Source organism: Camelus ferus, chromosome 13 (assembly GCF_009834535.1).
Source record: "Camelus ferus isolate YT-003-E chromosome 13, BCGSAC_Cfer_1.0, whole genome shotgun sequence".
Lineage (NCBI taxonomy): Eukaryota > Metazoa > Chordata > Mammalia > Artiodactyla > Camelidae > Camelus > Camelus ferus.
Window position 1 is genome coordinate 63,399,467 of NC_045708.1, and position 19,389 is coordinate 63,418,855.

A 19,389-nucleotide genomic window follows, 5' to 3' on the forward strand; every position below is an offset into this window, starting at 1 on the left:
GGAAGAGGCCTGAACAACAGAAAAAGGAATAGGGAGGAATTGTTTTTAAAGACCTCTCAGTAAGAAAATTGGAAGAGCAGTCTAGATGAGAAGAAATCAAAAATCAAGTAACAAAAAAATTCCGGGAATGAAGGACACGAGTTCTCAGAAGGAAGCGGCAAACAATAGATCTTCAAAGCTTCCAGGGAGAAAAAAAGTGACATAGGATCAAGAATCAGAATGTGAACAGATTTCTTAAGAGCAACACCTGAAACTCAAAGACTATGAAGCAATGCATTTGAAATTCTGAAAGAATATGATTTCCACTTAAAATTCTGCCAAATTATCAATCAAGTAGGAAAGCCATGTAAAATTTCAATATATTAATCTATCATACACTCCAATTACAGTGTCCTAGGCCCTGCCCCCAGAGATTCTGATTCACTGGCTACGGATGAGGGCCATGAATGTGAATTTAAAACAAGAGCCCCAGGTGACTGTGGTGCAGGTGGCAGTGGATTGTAATTTGAGAGGCACTGCCATGGTCAGAGATTTCACAATCTCTAAAGTATAGTTTTTTGTTTTGATATCTCACCACCGTTTCAAAAGCTTTCCCAATTGCCCCAAAAGAAGGGCAATGTTTCTTATTATGAGAGCTTACATTTTTGTTTTTTTGAGCATCTATGAATAGCTTTGAATTCTCTCTCCAGAAACGAGTATATATATATTCATGCAAATTTTGCGAAACTTTTTTTTTTTTTAGTTTATCTATAGACCACTAGATTGCATTTAGATATAAGGCTAAGAAGTGATTATTCACATTTACTTTCCTGGAGTGACATTCATAACTATTTCTTTCACTGCCAAGGTTCACACATGCCCCATTTTCCAAAACCTCCTCAGTTTGGCTCCTTCCCATTCTCCTTCCCCACTGCGATCTTGTCACTCCCACTGCTAACTCTACATGTAAAAGCATCACATTTTCCTGAATCAAAAATCAGGATTTCATACAAGTTGTGACATGCGATACAAGTGACAGAACACTCCATGGGCAAAAAAGTGGGAATTTATTATTTTAAGGAATTAAGCATTCATGGGTGGATCTTCAGGACCCAGACACATTAATCACGCCGTTAGTTCTCAGTCTCATTTTCCATTTCTTGGTTCTGCTTTCCTCTTGAGTTGGCTCCATTATCAGGTAGGTTTTCTCCTTGTGGTGGAAAGATGGTTTCCAACACCACGAGTTTCCATAAGTCTCCAGAGCCTCCCCTACCATTTGCAGGCCCCAGAGCAAGGTCACAAATGGAAGTCCACACTCTGAAGTCTAAATATTTTAGTTATAACTGAACCAACAAACTATCCTCTTCCTTGAAAAATACATTTCATAATTGTAACCGTAAACTGCCTTGTTTTCTTGGTTTTTGTTTAACCATTTTGCACAAGAAATCAGCATGGCCTCACCTATGCTTGTTTACCTAAGTTGTTTTTAATGATTAAGCTACTCCTACTCACGCTCCCCCTGGGGTGTTCTTTGTTCCAAGAAAAAGGTTGCGGGCAAGTAAACATGATCACTGGAGGAAGAAAATCATCTGAGACCCCTGATGCTGGATTGATTGTGTTAAGAAGGAAAGGGTGCAGGGACCCTCCTCTACAGATCATTATCAGAGCACAGTTTCTTGAACAGACCCTTCTTAAAATCTCCCCTTACCCTCCTATGGCGGGTCCACAGCCTTGGGGCATTAGCTTGTTGTGACTCACTTTGCCTGGCAAAGCAGTAAAGCTGTGATTTCTGCTTCACCCAGAACTTTGTCTCTCAATTCAATTCATCTTAGGCAACAGACGCCATGATTTTGGCAACATGATTAAACAAATAAATATCCCTATGTCTATATCTATATGAGTTTGTGTGTAAAGCTAAGGATTTTATGACTGAATGTCAATGAACCATTGAGATGATTACATTAAATTATTATTACACCAATGTTAATAATTTGGATTTTTTGTGTCTTTTATTATTCCATAAAATTTATTTATTTTGTTTTTATTTCAGCAAAATTACGCTTTTATACTCAAGATTGTCATGTAATTTCTGTTGTATTGAGAATCTTAAAGATTTAAAAATCAACTGTAATTTGTTGTGTTCAAAGCACATGAAATTTTAATACACATGTATTTTAAAAGTAGATTGAAGTCAATGTTAAACAAAAATTTTAAATTACTTTTTTATATCCCAAAAGTTATTTTTATTCTAAAAGACTCAACATTTTATAATAAAATATATAGGCAAAATATATAAAACATATAATGAGTGTAATATTTTTTAGAGCAGTTGTTTGTTCACAGAAAAATTGAGCAGAAAGTTCCAGTTACCCCCTGCCTGTATGCTGCACAGTGTCCTCAAATATCAACATCCTGCACCAGAGTGGTCCATTGTTACAGTCAGTGAACCTACATTGATGAATCTTTATTCCCCAAATTACATTAGAGTTTATTCTTGCTGCTGTACATTCTGTGGGTTTTGGCAATTGTATAATGACATGTACCCACCATTGTAGTATAATACAGGGTCATTTCACTACCCTAAAAATCCTCTGAGCTCTTCCCATTCATCCCCTCCTCCCCAACCCCTGGCAAATACCAATCTTTTCACTGTCTCCACTGTTTTGCTTTTTCCAGAATATCATATAGTTGAAATCCTGCAGTATATAGCCTTCCAGATTGGCTTTTTCACTTAGCAGTATGCATTTAAGATCATTCATGGCTTTTCATGGCTTTATAGCTCATTTCTTTTTAGTGCTGAATAGTATTCTATTTTCCAGATGTAACACACTTTATTTATCCATTCACCTACTAAAGGACATCTTGATTGCTTCCAAGTTTTGACAATTATGAATAAATCTACCATAAACATTTTTGTTTGGGTTTTTTGTGTTGTAGCATTTTTAAACAAAGCAGAAATTTTCATTTATTTTTGGCAGCTTCACTAAGTCTAATTAAATATTTTTACTGAAATAAAACCATTCACAATTCTACCAGTCGGGCTGGGCCTACTTGTAAATCTAAGTGTAACAAGTGTCGGATTACTGATCTGAGTTCTGCTGGGCTAACTCGTACTCTAAGTTAATAAGTGTTAGTTTGCTGCTTCCCTGCTCTTTTTTTTTTTTTTTGCTAGCCAGCTGGATTTTCAGAGAGACATATCTGGCCTTGAAATGTTGGTTTGCTGCCTCTTTGCCTCGGCTTTTGTGATAATGATGCTGCTAAAGCTGTTCCATGCCTATTGGCCGAATACCCCGAGCTTGTAATTAACCCTATAAAACCTCATGCACACATCTTGGAGGTGCTCAGAGCCTCAGAGCAGAAGCCCCTCTGAGCCCGCCAGCATAATAAATCTGAGTACTCCAACCTTCCAAGTGGTGCTTGTTTCTTGGGTGACCTGTCATTTCTGTAAAAGATCCACAGTGGCATGCCATAGAGCAAAAAATGAAAAAAATTGTTTAGAGTAGCAACATAAAATATCAAATATCTATGATAAATCTATCAAAAATGTGCAAGACCTCTACCTAGAAAAGAATAAAACATTATTAAAAGAAGTGTTAAAAGATCTAGGTAAATTAAAACTGCAGTTAGGCAAGAAAAAGACACAAAAAGCATCCGAATCAAAAGCAAGCCAAATTGTTTCAGCAAATGATGTGATCTTATATCTAGAAAAGCCTAAAGACTCCACCAAAAACCACTAGAACTAATAAAAGAATTAGTAAAGTTGCAGGATATAAAATCAACATACAAAAATTAGTGGCATTTCTATACACTCATATTTTTTTTTAATTTAAATTTATTGGTCTTGACACACTGAAGGACATTCTTTTCCAAATCTCAAAACAGGTTGTTAGAAAACCATACATTATTTAGGACAATATATTTACATTACCACATATTCAGTTAAATATGATTTGTGATCTCCCCGCAAGAAATAAAGTAGGTTTAAAGGCAGTGGTCCAGTGGTCTGAACTTATGGATCATAGCTTCATGCAGAGCACTGCATTTTACTACAGAAAAACTATCAATAGTTTCTGCCAGGTTCTCACACTTGTGGTCTAGACTAGTTTGCTATGAATACCAGTGGATCCTGGAAGAAAAGAACATTTTGAAAGGTATTTTTTTATCTCCTTTTTAAACAGCAATAGGCTTACAAACTCTCTTCATGACTATAAAGAAAATTGATTACCATAAAGCTCAAAACATAGTAACAATTGAGACACTAATTAAAGCACGAGTTTAAATTTATTTTAAACCTCCAAACACCAGTAATATTTGAAACCATGTAAATTCCCTTTTCAGAACACAAATAGTATCAAAAAAATTCTCTCAACCCAGCTTTCTCAAGAGAAGACAATGCTTTAACTAACGAGAAACAAAAATAAATGAATATATTTTTACTTTGCGTTGAAAAGGCTTAGTTTGAAACACTGTTTCTGAAAGGAAGCCAGATTTATTTTCTTCATCTTGAGGTCCCCTTTGTCATTCTTGGTACTCTACTACTGTTCTTTCATTCTTACAGGCTCAAAATTATGAGATAAGTTTGTTTGTTTTAACATTTCCTATCCATTACCTGCTACCATGATCATTCAAATCTTTACTCTTAGATCATAGTAATGGCCAATGAGACAGGGATGATTCTCAGCCCCACTGTACAGCCAATGAAACTAAGATTTATGCGGTGACTTGCCCAAGAAACAAATTATTGCAAGCAGTGAAGCCTGGATTCAACTCCTGGCTATCTGGCCATCTGACTGCAGCAAGCTCTAGTAACTACATCTTCTGCCTTCGAGCCTTCCAGCTGCAGCCCCTATTGCAGTCTCTTCCCCCTTAAATTCACCCAGACTAACCTTTCTAATACTGTAGACTGAAGGAAAAATGTACAATGGAAGAGATGTGAGTTTGAGTTTTATTCAAGATCTTACTGAGGACCCAGTAGACAACCATTCAGTAATTCTGAATAAATTGCCCCAAAGGCATAGGGGAGAAGCTAGCACACACATGAATTTTTGGCTAGAGAGGACAGATGGACAATCAAAGCTTACATCATGGTAAAAGGTTACTGCTAGTTACAAGGAACAGTCATCTCAGTTAATGATTTCAGTGCTTTTCTATGTAAGTGAAGGTGCAAAAAACTGGGTCCATTAAAATGCTTCCTGAAATATACATCTGACTACCTAAGGGGCCTGTTTTTCCAAAGCACAGAAAGCCATATCCTGTTTCTGTTCTTAATTCTCAGGGTGCTCTTGGATCAGCAGCTGCCACGGCTCAGGACTCGATCATTGTAAAGCTGGTTGGTGAGTGACCTTATTTCACAGTACCCTGCAGCCACTTGCCATTTTCTTGCCCCAGGGTTAGCCTGGACTCCTGATTCAGATTTCTCCACGGTCTGGCCTAATATAGACTGGCCAGTATTTCCCTCCTGCCTGCCCTTCTTTCCGGCCAGATGGTCACCACTTGTCCTGCACGTGGGCCTCTGCCTAGTAAACTCCCTCTCCATTCCGCCCCGGGGTTTCACTGTAGCTGGAGGCATCTTTGTTTTCTTTCCTCTTGCTGTATTCGGGCAACACCACACCATTTCAGAGACTTAAGTGATGTCTGATTGGTTCATGTGTGTCAGTCCTACGTCCTTCAAAAGGGACCCAGAGCCTCTAGGGCAGTGGTTCCCAAAGTGTGATCTCCCATCTGAAGCATCAGCATCACCCCAGACCCACCGAATTAAACCTCTCTCGATCTTTAGCAGGCATCAGAATCACTTGTGGGCTTGTGCAAACAAGATTGTTGGACCCACCCTTAGAGTCTCCAATTACATAGGTCCAAGGTGGGATGAGCAAATCTGCATTTCTAAAAGGTTCCCAGGTGCGATGGGCTGAAAGTTTGTGTTCCTCCAAATTCATAGGTTGACTCCTAAGGTGGTTGTTTTCAAAGCTTTGAGTGTGTTATCCCTTATATTGAACAAAGACACACTCCTTGAAAATAATTGGGCTTCTACCTGATATAAGATCAAACCTCAAGAAGATAGCTTATAATTTATGGTTGTCCTTTACCAGGCAACAAAAATATTTTACCACATTATGTTATACTGGTTTTGTTTCAAAACCAATTTTAAAGTTTTTTTTTTCTTTTTTTATTGAAGTATAGTCAGTTTACAATGTCGTGTCAATTTCTGGTGTACAGCATCATGCTTCAGTCGTACATATACATACATATATTCCTTTTCATATTCTTTTTCATTATAGTTACTAAAAGATATTAAATATAGTTCCCTGTGCTATACAGTCTAAACTTGTTGTTTATTCGGTTTTGTGAGAATTTTCCTCACAGTTCCGATTGTAAGAGATATTCTGCCCAAGTTCAGTAGGTGTTCTGTGACAGCTGTTCCGTACGTAGATGTAGTTTTTGTCGTATTCACGGGAGAGGGTGAGCACCGCGTCTTTCTACTCCGCCATCCTGGCAATCCACTGAAATTATTTTTAATACTAGAAAACTCTGTATAAAATAATTTATCCAGTCTTGGCTGATAGCTGGGTGTTTCCCCCTCATACTTCTTTCCAGAGCAAGAAACAAAGTACCATGAGTTGTTCTGGCATGAATGAGAACTGGTCAGCAGTGGCATTAATTTACATTCCTTACATCCCATCTCTGTTGCCTGGGTGATCCTCGCCAGAGCTTGCTTTCTTCATCAATGGAAGACGTGTTCCTTTCAGAATTAGAATTCACTTGAGGAATAAAGCCTACCTTATATTTGAGGGACAATTTGAATTTTAATTGAAAGGTCTCTGGTAGAATCTTTGAACTAAGGAAAATAAACCAATAAGTATAATATCCTTCGATAAAATAGAACTCTATACTACTGTACTTTTAGGTGGAGAAGCAGAGCCCAAGGTATTACAGATCAAGTAAAATTTAAAATAGTGTCCAGTCTGTACTCAAAATGATGCCTCATTAAACGCCATCTAACAAAAGCTAGAGTGGGATGTAACAGGAAACAAAATGATCATTTGAAGAATTCTGGAGACAAGCAGACTCACTTTGGAAAGCGTAGGGACGGGGCCAAAGAAAGCGATGGAGTCATATACAGAATGATTAGCTTCATTTAGCCCAGGTTTATTTGACAGCGTTCAGCTGATCATCTTCAGAAGGTTTGCCTTACCAAGGAGTGATTATTAACAGAATTATAGGATAGGAAGTAGGGCCCATTTAAGTTACATAGCAAGTGAATAATAGCCAAATGACCTCTTTGGTATGGATTTTTTAAATGACACTTTCAATCATTAATAATACTATTTGTGATCATTTTTGCTATTAATGATACAGTTATCATTAATAGCAGCAGTACAAATAATTGTTTTTAACGGCCATGCTGCTGTTTACAAAACACTTTATTATAAGTATATTTATCTCATTAAAACGTTTCCAGTGAATAATCACAGACTCAGATCATAGTATCTAGTATATTCCAAATAGATTTCTGGAGCCCAGTCCTTGAGTCTGGTGGCATGATTACTACCAACTGTATTCCTTGCCTTTGTGAAGATGCCAAAGAACTTCCTTTTCTCCTGGCTCTTACTGCGGCCAAGGATGCTTCTGCTACACAGCGGGACCCACTGGCCTTGGGGAACTGACACTGACTATTGAAGCTGATCTTCCATCTCTTCCTTCTTGTTCCATCCAGTGTCTGTGAGTCGTGTCTTTCTTGGCGACCCCAACACCTGCAGACCATGCAGTGGGTCGACATCTGGGACCAGCTGCTCCTGGTGGGAGGCACTGTCCTCCTCTGCAGACTCCGCCCCAGTGGTGGTAACAGGTGTCACTTTCTCAACAATAAGTAACTCTGAGTTAATTATCTCCAGTCTCAAAGGGCTACTCTTAACCATTATCCTGTTTCCTTCCCACTCTTCTTCAAAATACAGTTGCTTCTCGTTATTTGCAGTAGTGGTTTCCTAAAGTCAACACAAACAGCGAATTAGCAAATAGCGAGCCCTTCTCTCAGAGGAAACACAGGGTTAGCTTCCTGCCAGCCTCTGGTCAAAACACTGTCTTCAATTCATCAATATATGACCTTGTTTCATATGTTTCTGCTCAAAGATGTCTTATTTAATATATGGTTGATTCATTAACATTAAACTCATGGCCAACCTCACTACAGTCTCATGCCGGAATGAAATTTATCTGCATATATATTTTCTCTGTAAGGCACTTCGCAGCCTTCTTGTGCTTAGGAACATTAGGTGATGCTTCAGCACTGTGAGTGGGTCCATTTTAGATAGCCAAATCAACAGCATAAGGCACAAAAATGCAAAAAATGTGGCACTAAATAGACCATGAAAAGGACACAGTGTGAGAGCTGGTGTAGGATAGAGCATTGTCTGCCTTGTCTGACCTCAGCTGGGAATGTGCATTTATCGGGCAACTCAAAATTTTTACCCATGTTCATGAATGACTGTCAGATGGAGGCTAACAAATACATCTTAGTGTGTAAGTGAATTTATAAACAATAAAGATCAATTGTAAATGTTCTTAAGCACTTTGGGTTTACAGTTTCCTCTAAGAATTTGATGAAGGCTTCTAACCAGAAAACTGTACTGTACACATGCATACACAAATCTCACATGCCATTTGTTTGTGAATTCCAAAGAACCCCGGGTTAAAACCCCTGCCTCCATGCATTTTGTCTGATTCATCTTCGTGGTATTTGCTTGAAGTTGGTAGGGATAGAAGCATAGGGCAATGAGTGCATCTGTCCAGATTATATAATTGGCAACAGTTATCTAACTGTCCAGGATTACATACATAGTGTCACCTAGGCAGCCAGAGAGACTGTTATGCAGCCAAACTCGGGTCCACTCGCTCAACCTGCAGCAAAGCCAATCTACTGACGCTGGGGGGTGTGAAGGAAAGTACAGCGTTTATTGCAAGGCACCAAGTGAGAGTACTGGCAGCTAATGTACGAAAGACCCAAACTTTCCAATGGCTTTTAGGGGTAGGTTTTTAAAGATAACGTGAGGGAGAGGCTCTTGGGGAGTGTGATCAGCTCATGCAGTTTTCTGATTGATGGGTGGTGAGGGAACCAGGTGAGGCCGCAGGGATTAACATTCCCAGTCTTCAGGATCCAGCCAGTCTGGGACTGTGCGCCCAAGGTCACCACTCTCCGTCTTGTTGGGGCCTGGTTTCTGTGAAACAGCTGAGGAGGGTGCGTTAGACTTTACTCATACCTTTGCGATGGAACTGGGAGGGCTGATTGTTGCTTAAGTGGGGGTTCTGTCTCTGCCTGAGTGTGCTACCTTTGCTTCTACATTCCTTAGCTTTCCCAGGCATCAACTGCTGAGACTTGTCGGGGCCTTTATCTTTCTCTCTCTACTGATGGAGGGCGTAAGAGGCCACAGTACATGCCCACAGATTCTTTCTAATCACAGTAAGCAGGGGACACACCAGCAAGGCCTCTATATAGCTCTGTTCGGTTTCAAGGCCACTCCTGGAAGTTAAAGTGCTATTTTAAAGGATCTTGCCTTTATTATAAGGTGGTCTCTTAAACACGTTATCAAGACCTAGAGTCTTCTGAAGTTTCACTTGGACTTCTTCACTTTGTGGGATTCCCATCATCATTCTTGTCTTCGTCGGTCTCACCTTTGCAAGTGGACAATAGCATAAGTTTCAAAGTGGCCTGAGACACAATTTCTCCAACAGATTCAATCTTTTCAGTTTCATAGTCTGTAAGAACAGCACACCAAATACGGGCATTAGCATATATTCAGTCTCTCTGAACTGTCTCCTGTTTCTGCTGATGGAGGGTGGGGAGATGCAGAGAAGGGAAACAAAAAATGTTTACTCTGTTCCTGTAGCCCGTATAACAGCTGATTTCCTTTCCTAGTCTTTTCTTGCCCAAGTGAATGGTTTAATGGAATTCTATTCCCTGGAAATAAACCAGTGGCAGCGAGTCATCTCATTCTTAAGATAAGGAATGACATTTGGAGTTTCCAGCATCTCTTCTGTTCTGACAGCCCATGGTTGTCTGATTTTATCTCAGAAGGGTTTTGGGAGGCAGAATGAGGCTAACCAGGATTAAACGTGTTCTTTAGATAACCGAGTATTTGCACTTTAGCAATTAAATATGAGAAACTTCTGTTTTCAATTTCTTTCCAAGTTTCACATGAACAGTGAATGATTTCGAAAAATGTAAAAAAGTAGAGGTTGAAGAAATTGAATGCTAAGGTTTTATATAATGATGCATATTTCATGGGAAAAAATAGACTAGAATACACTGAAACAAAAGATTCATGTGAATGACTTTTCAAGAGCAAAATGAAAAAGAATCTCTTCACCAGAATCAGAATATTTGGGGAGCCTCATTACAGCAGACACACATTGCTTCACTGGGTATATTTTGGAAATGACATAGTTATAAGCATCCTGAGAGACACTGTGTGACTTTTAAAAAAACAGCAGCAATTTCATCAACGAATACGATGTACCATACGTATGTTCTCGTTGTCTAGAAGTTAATTCTACTGATTAAAAAGGATTATCCAGAATATAATTTTAAATGCTGTCAGGAACAATAGGAGTTTGCTCTAAATCCAGTTCCTGTGGGTGGCATAAACTGTACACTTATGTATTCAGGGGAGAAAAAAATGCTCATTCACTCACATGGTACCAGATATTTGAGTTAATTCTATGTTCTGTGACTCACTTTGTAACAGTAAACAAATCACACTTAACAATAGTAAAATCTTAGCAGTGGGATTACGAAGCCATCTGGAGCCTCAACTGAAGAGCTTGGAAGATTGCATTAGAAACTCTTTTCGAGTTAGCCTCCCCCACCAGCACCACCACCACCCCGAAGTAAGAGAAGGATCTTGGAAAAATATGGAGAGAGCTCCTGAGACTACAAGGTTCTTGTAAAGCTGGAGAAAGCCACCAGTTGGCCCAGTGTGTAAGTCACCACACCCACATGATAATGGGATTGTCTGTGGAAACATGAGAAGATCCCAAACAGAAACTTGCTGCACATTGGTTAGTCCAACCAAAGAACACCCTTCTGTCCACACAAATAGAATCTGTACATCCTCAGAAAACCTAGCTTCTTTAGCTGTCACCATATCTCCCCCTCCACCTGTTTCTTATAACCATTTCTTGACATCCACATTGACCTTCTTAATTTCTCATTCAAGTTGGTAGTGAATAGGTTATTATCTATTCTAATAGGTTATCATTTAACAAATATACATTGGGCCTGTGAGTCTATTTCTATTTTGTGAATAAGTTCATTTGTATCTTTTTTTAAGACTTCACATGTAAGTAATGTCACATGATATTTGTCTTTGTCTGTCTGACTTACTGCACTTGATATGGCCATCTCCAGGTTCATCCCTGTTACAGCAAATGGCATTATTTCATTCTTTTTTATGGCTGAGTAGTATTTCATTGTGTGTATATACCACATCTTCTTTACCCTGTCATCTGTTGCTGGGCATTTAGTTTAGACTCACAGATGGTTACCAAAGGGGACTTTGGGGTTGAGGGGTGAGGTCAGGAGAGGTCAGGGATAAATTAGGAGTTTGAGGTTAACATACACATTACTATATATAAAATAAATAAACCACAAGGACCTACTGTATAGCACAGGGAACTATATTCAATACCTTGTAATAGCCTAAAATGGAAGAGAATCTGAAAAAAGAATATATATGTATAACTGAATCACTATGCTGTACACCCAACACTAACACCACATTGTAAATCAGTTATACTTTTATTTAAAAAAAAAAAAACAAATACACACTGAGTGTCTTCCACTTCCCAGACACTATGCCAGGCAGGGATGTAGCAGTAAACAAGGCCAGTCTTTCCATTGTGGAGCTTGATCCAAGAAGGGCCGGAAAGGGAGCCAGTACAACGGAGTCTGGGAGGCCCCACAGGAGGAGAAGCACACAGGCTGGGCACACAGAACAACACCTGACTCAATCTTAGGTGGTCAGTGAAGGAAAAGAATATTAACAAACACGTCCTAAATAGCGCTCACTCTATACCAGACATCATCCTAAGTGCATTACATCACCGTTTAACTCATTTAAGGATTTCAGTGATGCTAAGTGAAGAGCCAATTTGCAAAGTGAGGAGAGAGGTCGCTGGGGTATTCCAGGCAGAAAGAACAGCAGGTCAGAAGGCCCAGAGGAAAGAGAGCGTGAACGAGGACTAGACCCAGTAGGGCACCGGAGGCAGCTCATGCCGGCTCAGCAGATCTAGCTGTTAGGGATTCAGGAATGTTGTAAGCCAGGAACTGTTGGTAGCTCAAAACTGACCGGAGTAGTATTTATATTATGGAAGTTGGCAAATATCACAAATTAATCAGAGTTGGGTTTGTTTTTTGTTTAATGTTTGCCTGTTTTTGAGAACCAGTTTACCAGCACACCACTGACCCTGAGGTACAGGACACAATGACCTCACGGTGGTGAGTGGTCACTAACCACTCTGATGTGGACCCCAGCAGGCTGGTGGAACAACAGCTTACCTGAGGGTCCTTCCTCAGTGATTTTATTTTTTTCTCTTGGAAACCAACCAAAAGAGGCTGATTAAAGACAAGGGTATGACTGGACAATACCTCATGCCTGACTTCATTAACTCCATTTTACGTTGAGTTGGGCACATGTCCAGATTGAAATTCTTTGTTTGCATGCTTATCTTGGCATCAAATTCTATGGGAAAAGTTACTTGCATTTTTTTAATGGAGTTGAAGGTCATTTTCTTGATAGTCATGCTCATGATGGTGTGCCAACATGATCTTAAGAGGAGAAAAAAGGTGGCATGTTAAATATCATAGGAACATAATTTAACATTCCCCTGGCATTTTTTACCCAATTTATTTTATTTTTAAAAATTTATTTATTTAATGGAAGTACTGGGGATTGAACCCAAGACCTTGCATATGCTAAGCACATGCTAAGCCTATGCTCTACCACTGAGCTCTACCTCCACCCCTAGACCCAATGTAAATTGAACAACTAGATCCCTACATTGTATCTCAAATATACGCACCTCCTCTATCTCCGTAGCTTAAGCCAGTTTAGCCGTCTCAAATTATAAAACCACTCTTGTCATAATGCATAGATAATGACAATTTTTACAACAAAAATAGACATAGAGTCTATGCATAAAGCACAGTAATCTTAAAAGTCTTTGGAAATCATTTAGTTCAAGGAGGAAAATGCCTCTAATTCTTCTCACCTTGAATTTACGTTAAAGTGCACATCCATAGCAGGGGCAAGCAGCCCTGAGAGGCAGAAACTTTCACTGATCAAGAGCTCTGTTTCAAATGTAACTGAGGGGAAAAAGCCCACTGTCTAAAAGCCGCAACATGGCGGCAGCAAAGAAACCCTGTGTTTCTCGTGTCCGTCTGTTCACCTGTTGCCGAAACCTAGAGTCTGACATGAAGGTGCCGGCTTTGCTGCAGGGGAAACCCTGACACGCAGGAGTCACATTGTTGGTATCGAGCGCTAAGAATGCCTGGATTCAGTCCAAGAAGAGGCCTTTAAGGAGAAGGGAGATCATTTTTGTCCCTGTGTTCTCCTTTCCCCTGGATTCCACACTTTTCCCTGGTCCACAGGGAGTTGGTACACCAGGTTATCTATATATTCATGTATTTATTCAGACTTTTAAAAAAATGCTGTGTAAATCTTCCACTCTGCTCAAATCCCCAGAAATATATTTATGGATTTTAAAAACAACTCACTGAAAGACAACTTTTTTTGGAAGCATAGTTGATTTACAATATACATTAATTTTAGGTGTGTGTGTATATGTTCATATATATATATATATTTATCACATCTTCTTTAGCAATTCAACAAATATATATATATATATGTTCATATGTTCATATATATATTTATATATATATATTTATCACATCTTCTTTAGCAATTCATCTGTTGATGGACACTTGGGCTGTTTTCATATTTCGGCTATTATAAATAATGCTGCTATGAACATTGGGCTGCATGTATCTTTTTGAATTGGTGTTTTTATTTTCTTTGGATGTATGGCCAGGAGTGGAATTGCTGGACCATACAGTAGCTCTATTTTAGTTTTTTGAGGAACCTCCATACTGTTTTCCATAGTGGTTGTACCAATTTACATTCCCACTAACAGCGTACAAGGACTCCCTTTTCTCCACATCCTTGCCAATATTTGTTATTCTTTTTCTTTGCAGGTTACTACAAGCCATTGAATATCATTTCTTGTGCTATACAGTAGGACCTTGCTGTTTACCTATTCTGTACATAATAGTTAGTATCTGCCAATCCCAAACACCTAATTTATCCCTCCCTACCCCTTTTACCCCCTGGTAACTGTAAGTTTGTTTTCTGTGCCTATGAATCTCTTTCTGTTTTGTAAGTAAGTTCATTTTGTCATTTCTTTTTTAGATTCCACATATAAGTGATATCATATGATATTTGTCTTTCTCTGTCTGACTTACTTCACTTAGTATAATAATCACTAGGTCCATCCATGTTGCTACCGATGGCATTATTTCACTCTTTTTTATAGCTGATTAATATTCCATTGTGTATATATACCACATTTCCTTTATCCATTTATCTGTTGATGGACATTTAGGTTGCTTCCTTGGCTATTGTAAATAGTGATGCTATGAACATTGGGGTGCACGTATCTTTGAATTAGAGTTTTCTCCAGATACTCCAGATACTCTTGCCCAGTGGTGGGCAAGATTCTTTATTTACAGTCCCTTCTCTTTCAGTCTTACTTTTGACCAAGGTTTGAGAAACATTTTGTGGCCAGTTCATCTCATGGTGTTAACAGTGCTCATCCCCAGGTCAGTGAGGATTTCACTGATTGGCCACTCAACCTGCTGTCACTGCACTAGGCCCTGGTAACAAGAACCAAAAGCCCCTGGACCACCTGTCTTACTAGTCTGTTGTGGTCCAGGAAATGGCTCCCTCCTGTTGACTCTTTCATATCTAGAGTTAGACTGTTAAAATCGTTGATCTTACAGAAGTACATATTTGGTCAATCATTTTAAGTCACCTGGTCGCCACTATTTTTATCAGAGGCTTTGCCACACATTTAATGCAAGAGACAATAATTTTGTAAAAGAAACAGAATACAAGTAATATAGCTAGTGACATTAACAAGGTCATAAGTTAAGTATTTAAGCTAAGAACTTTCAAAAGATGCAGCCCAGTATCCTCCCCAGTTTGTCAGCCCAGTCTGTTTTGCACCAATCACAATCTTTAAGGAAATGACATGTTGGAGTTGTACAGAAAATTCACCAGAGATAACTGCATGAACAAAGCAAGTGGTGGGTCATCGTGACCCCTTACAGGATTGTGGTGCCAGAGGGAGAAATACTGATTTTTATGGTTGAGCAGGTGTTTCTGCCATTGGAGAGGTCTGGTTAACGCATGAGCAGGAGCACGATGCGCTCTAGAGGGGAAGGAGGAGAACACAATGGGCAGAGAGAAAGAATTGTGCTCAGACTTCTCTTCCTGTGCCTTAAAATATGAATTTTATTGCATCAAGCAGCACATCCACCCCTGCACAAAAATCCAGGATAGATTTTCAAGCTGATGGTTTTAGAATATTTTGGAAAGAAATAATCACTCAAAATGAGCAAACGTTCACTGGCTGCAGTTCATAGACTCATTTCCGCTCATTTCCACTTCTGATGGGGCTACTAGGTCAGGAGCTTGAAGCAGACGGGGTGCATCTGGCTCTCAGCAAGGCATCTGCCAGTCTGTTACATTCTCGGGGACAATCTGGTAAGTCCGTTATTGCAATTAAGTCAATGCGTCAGAGAAGGTTTGTCAGCACAGCTCTGTAAGTACCCTGTCCCTAGTTCATCTTAAAAATTTTTCAAACAATAACCTTCTTCCAACATTGTAACCTCAAAGCCTCCAAAAATCAAAGCACGGCATAACTCATCCTCATAAAGATGTGGTGTCCTTTGAAATAGAGCCTCATTTCTAAAAATAAGCTACAAAGCATATTTTGTCCACTTGGTTTTGAACTCTCATTTAAAAACCATTTCAAAACTGGAAGAACTATAGGTTTCCCTAGCAGCATATCATTTTTTTGGAAGGTGCTTAATGAGGAATTATTCCCTGTGGCACTTGCAGCACTGGAACATCCGCCTTAAGCTGGCAGATCTCGGAGAATAGCAAACAAGTAGTTAAAGTTCACCACCAAGAAGCATAACTTTCAGAAAATTTGAATGAGTCCCAAATTCCTGCCAACAGCTGAGCACTCAGCTATCAGCGCCTCCACATCTGTAGAATTCTGTTCATTTACACCATCACAGGAGCGACAACAATCCCCTTGTCGTGTGGTCATCGCCATCTGGCAGCTGGGAGGAAGGTCAGCGAGCCCGGGGCAGCACTCACACCCACCTCTGCAGTTCAGAGACCAATTTTTTTTTTTGGTGGCAAAGTAATTAGGTTTTTATATATTTATTTTTTTAATGGAGGCATTGGGGATTGAACCCAGGACCTCGTGGATGCTAAGCACACGCTCTACCTCTGAGCTGTACCTTCCCCTCGACTGATCGTTTTCTTGACAGTCATATGCAGTGTGCAGAGGGTCCTCGGACTATAATAGTGTTCAACATATTTTCAGAGGAATAAATGTTTCCAACCTTCCCACTGGTGGGCTCAGATTCAACAGGGACGCAGAGGGGATACCACCACAGCAGTCAGCTTTGCTGATGCTGTGAAGGGGTTTTTGGGCCAGGAACCATCATTACCATCAACCTGGGGAGACTGAATCTGGAAACGAGATTGCAGGAAACGGCTAAGACATTTTTCAGATCAAAACATTGCAAAGACAATATAAAGAACGTCCCTAGCATTTATGGTTAGTGCATTTCAGCAGTGTGTCTAGTCTGTTCATTCATCCTCCAGATATTTACCAGAATCTGCCTGGTGCCAGGCCCTGTAATGTGCTACACCTGGGGAGAGCCTTCAGCAAGCTGGAGAACGTTTCCATGATGTCATACCTGAAGACATTCAGGGCATTTTAGGGCCTTCACTTACCATAATTTTGCCCCAATTCCCTACCACTTTATTTCTAATAAAACTACAAGCGTCAGGAAAACCTCTCAGCCCCGGGTGCCGCCTTACTGCCCCTCGGGAGAGTCCCTGGGGCCCCACGGTCACCCTCTCGACCTGGACTAGAAGAAGGGACCCAGCCGGACATGGGACAAGGTTTTATGGTTTTATCACCCGCAGGCAGAAATCTGGCTGGGTCCCTCCCAGGTGAGAAAGGGACAACCAAGAAAGCCAATTTCAAATTGAGTTGGCGGGAACCAGTGCGAGGTAGAAACTAACCCAGCAGTTTTTAAATGACCACGAAAGATTCTGCACTTGAGAGAGCAATGAAATGGGTAAGATACACACCTGGATTTCACTGGATTGCCTCAAGTGTAAAGTAACATGGGCAGTTCTCTCTTTTGGTCTGGGGATGATGGCTGGAAGTGGGGGACAGAGAGGCCACCTCCTCTCCTTTCCCTGCCCCTCCCCCAGCTCCATCTCACCCGGCACCTCGGGCTCCTTCCGGGATGGGGCACAGGCTCAGCCTGACCTGCACATTTGGGGTGAGTGTCCCCCAGTGTGAGCTCTCGGGGGGGGGGGCCTCAGGGGGAGTGGTTCGATCGCAGGCTTTCTGCTCTGTGCTACTGGTCGAATCAAGTCAGTGGATCCGGAACCACATTTAAAAGGAGTTGCTTGCTTTAAAAAGAGAGAAGCCCTTAACCTCAGAAGAAGGAAGAATTGTTGGTGTTCTCCCTGATTAGAGAAATTAAATCATTAGTTTTGCTCCCAGGGAAGTTGAGAAAGCTGTGTACTTTTGCAAAGTCACAGCAGAAATAAAATAGAGGAAAAAACCTTGAAAAGGAGCCAACTTGTTGATAAGAAATGGGCCTGTCTGTCTGGTTTCTAGAACTTCTTAGCTCTTCTGACTACTGACATTACAAAAGGCACCCTATCAGAGTCAGAAATTTATTTTAGAGATATTTCAACTCCCTCACTGTTGGAAGTACCTGCGGAAAGACTTATGTGGCATCAAGGATTTGCAGCAGGTACATAAATGGTCCAGAAGAAAGGGAGAGCTTCAGACAGAAGTGTGGGGGCTCGGGCTCTAAGCAAAACTCAGAAAGCTGCCTGTTCAGGAGGTAAACCAATCCCTGCTATGCATTCAAGGGCTCGAACTGTGTTCAGTGGATATTCCATGCTTGTTTACAGCATCTGAATAAAGAACCTTTCAGAGTAGACTTTGTTTATGCTCCCAGGACCCAAAAGGCCCCATTTTTATCTCAAGCCTTTAAAAATTTTATAATGTAGAAACAAATGATGGACAATTCATGGACACTTCATTACAGCAATTAATACAAAGGTGGGTAAAATCTGCTTCTAAGGAACTTAGCTCTAGACAGACCAGGAGAGCGTAAGATAAATGTCTCTATGGAATTAAGGTCTATGTAAGTCTCAATTTTGTTTTAAACTCCATCAGTTTAGACAAATTGGATTATGTTGGCTAATTTAGGAGCAATAATATATCCCCATCATATACGGATTTCCTGTAAGCTGTTTTGAAGTAGAAAGGTTAATAAAGGCTTAGAGGCTTAAAAATTCATTCTGTTGTGGCATTTTCAACATTTATTAACTGTTTCTACTGGAGTTCTTCATGAGGGGTTCTCTGAAGACATTTTGGTAGAAGTAGGGATGATGCAATTAAAGCAAATAAGAGAAGCGAAGTGCTATATCACTGCTCAGGCTGGTGCAGAATGAGATTGAGAGGGCAAGGACTGGGCGTGAGGAAATGGGGCAGGTGATGACCATTCACTGAGATGTTTTTGATTTAAAAAAAATTATTAATCGTAGCAGCCAAAAGGAGCAGCTGGGAAGTATGATTCCAGAAGTGCTGAATGTTTGAAGGTTTGGTTGAAACTGTGTCCCGCAGGAAGGGTGTGCAGAGAAAAAAGCTGAAGATATTTGGAAGAGGATGAGTCCAGAGGAGACGGTGGTGGGACGGAGGGCAGGAGCAGAAGCTTTAACCTTAGAGATGAGAGGCACTCTTTGTCTGTGTTCAGGAGAAAGGAGCAGGTGGGGCGGAGAGGCTGGGGGCTCAGCACAGGGCTGGGCTCTGTGCCCTGCTAGTCACAGAGCCCCCCACCTCTCACCTGGGTTCTACTCCTCAAGTGTCCTCCCTTCTGAAGCCGCGCTCCCTTAACATACACCTGCAGTCGTGGAGAGCTGACTGTCTACTCCTCTCTTTAAAACAACTCTCTAGTTTTGTTGTCGTTGCTGTTTATAAAATCTAAACTCCTGCACCAGTTTGGGAATCCCAGCTCTCCTTTCCACT

At 40.4% G+C, this 19,389-nt stretch overlaps 1 protein-coding gene across 1 annotated transcript in view; it reads left to right on the forward strand.

Annotated features, from left to right (window-relative positions):
- SPATA1 (spermatogenesis associated 1) overlaps positions 1–19,389 on the forward strand; it is an 83,055-nt gene that overhangs the window by 58,027 nt on the left and 5,639 nt on the right. Inside the window, 1 exon segment of the mRNA XM_032494680.1 lies at positions 5,255–5,312. The gene's annotated coding sequence lies outside the window, so the exon portion shown is untranslated.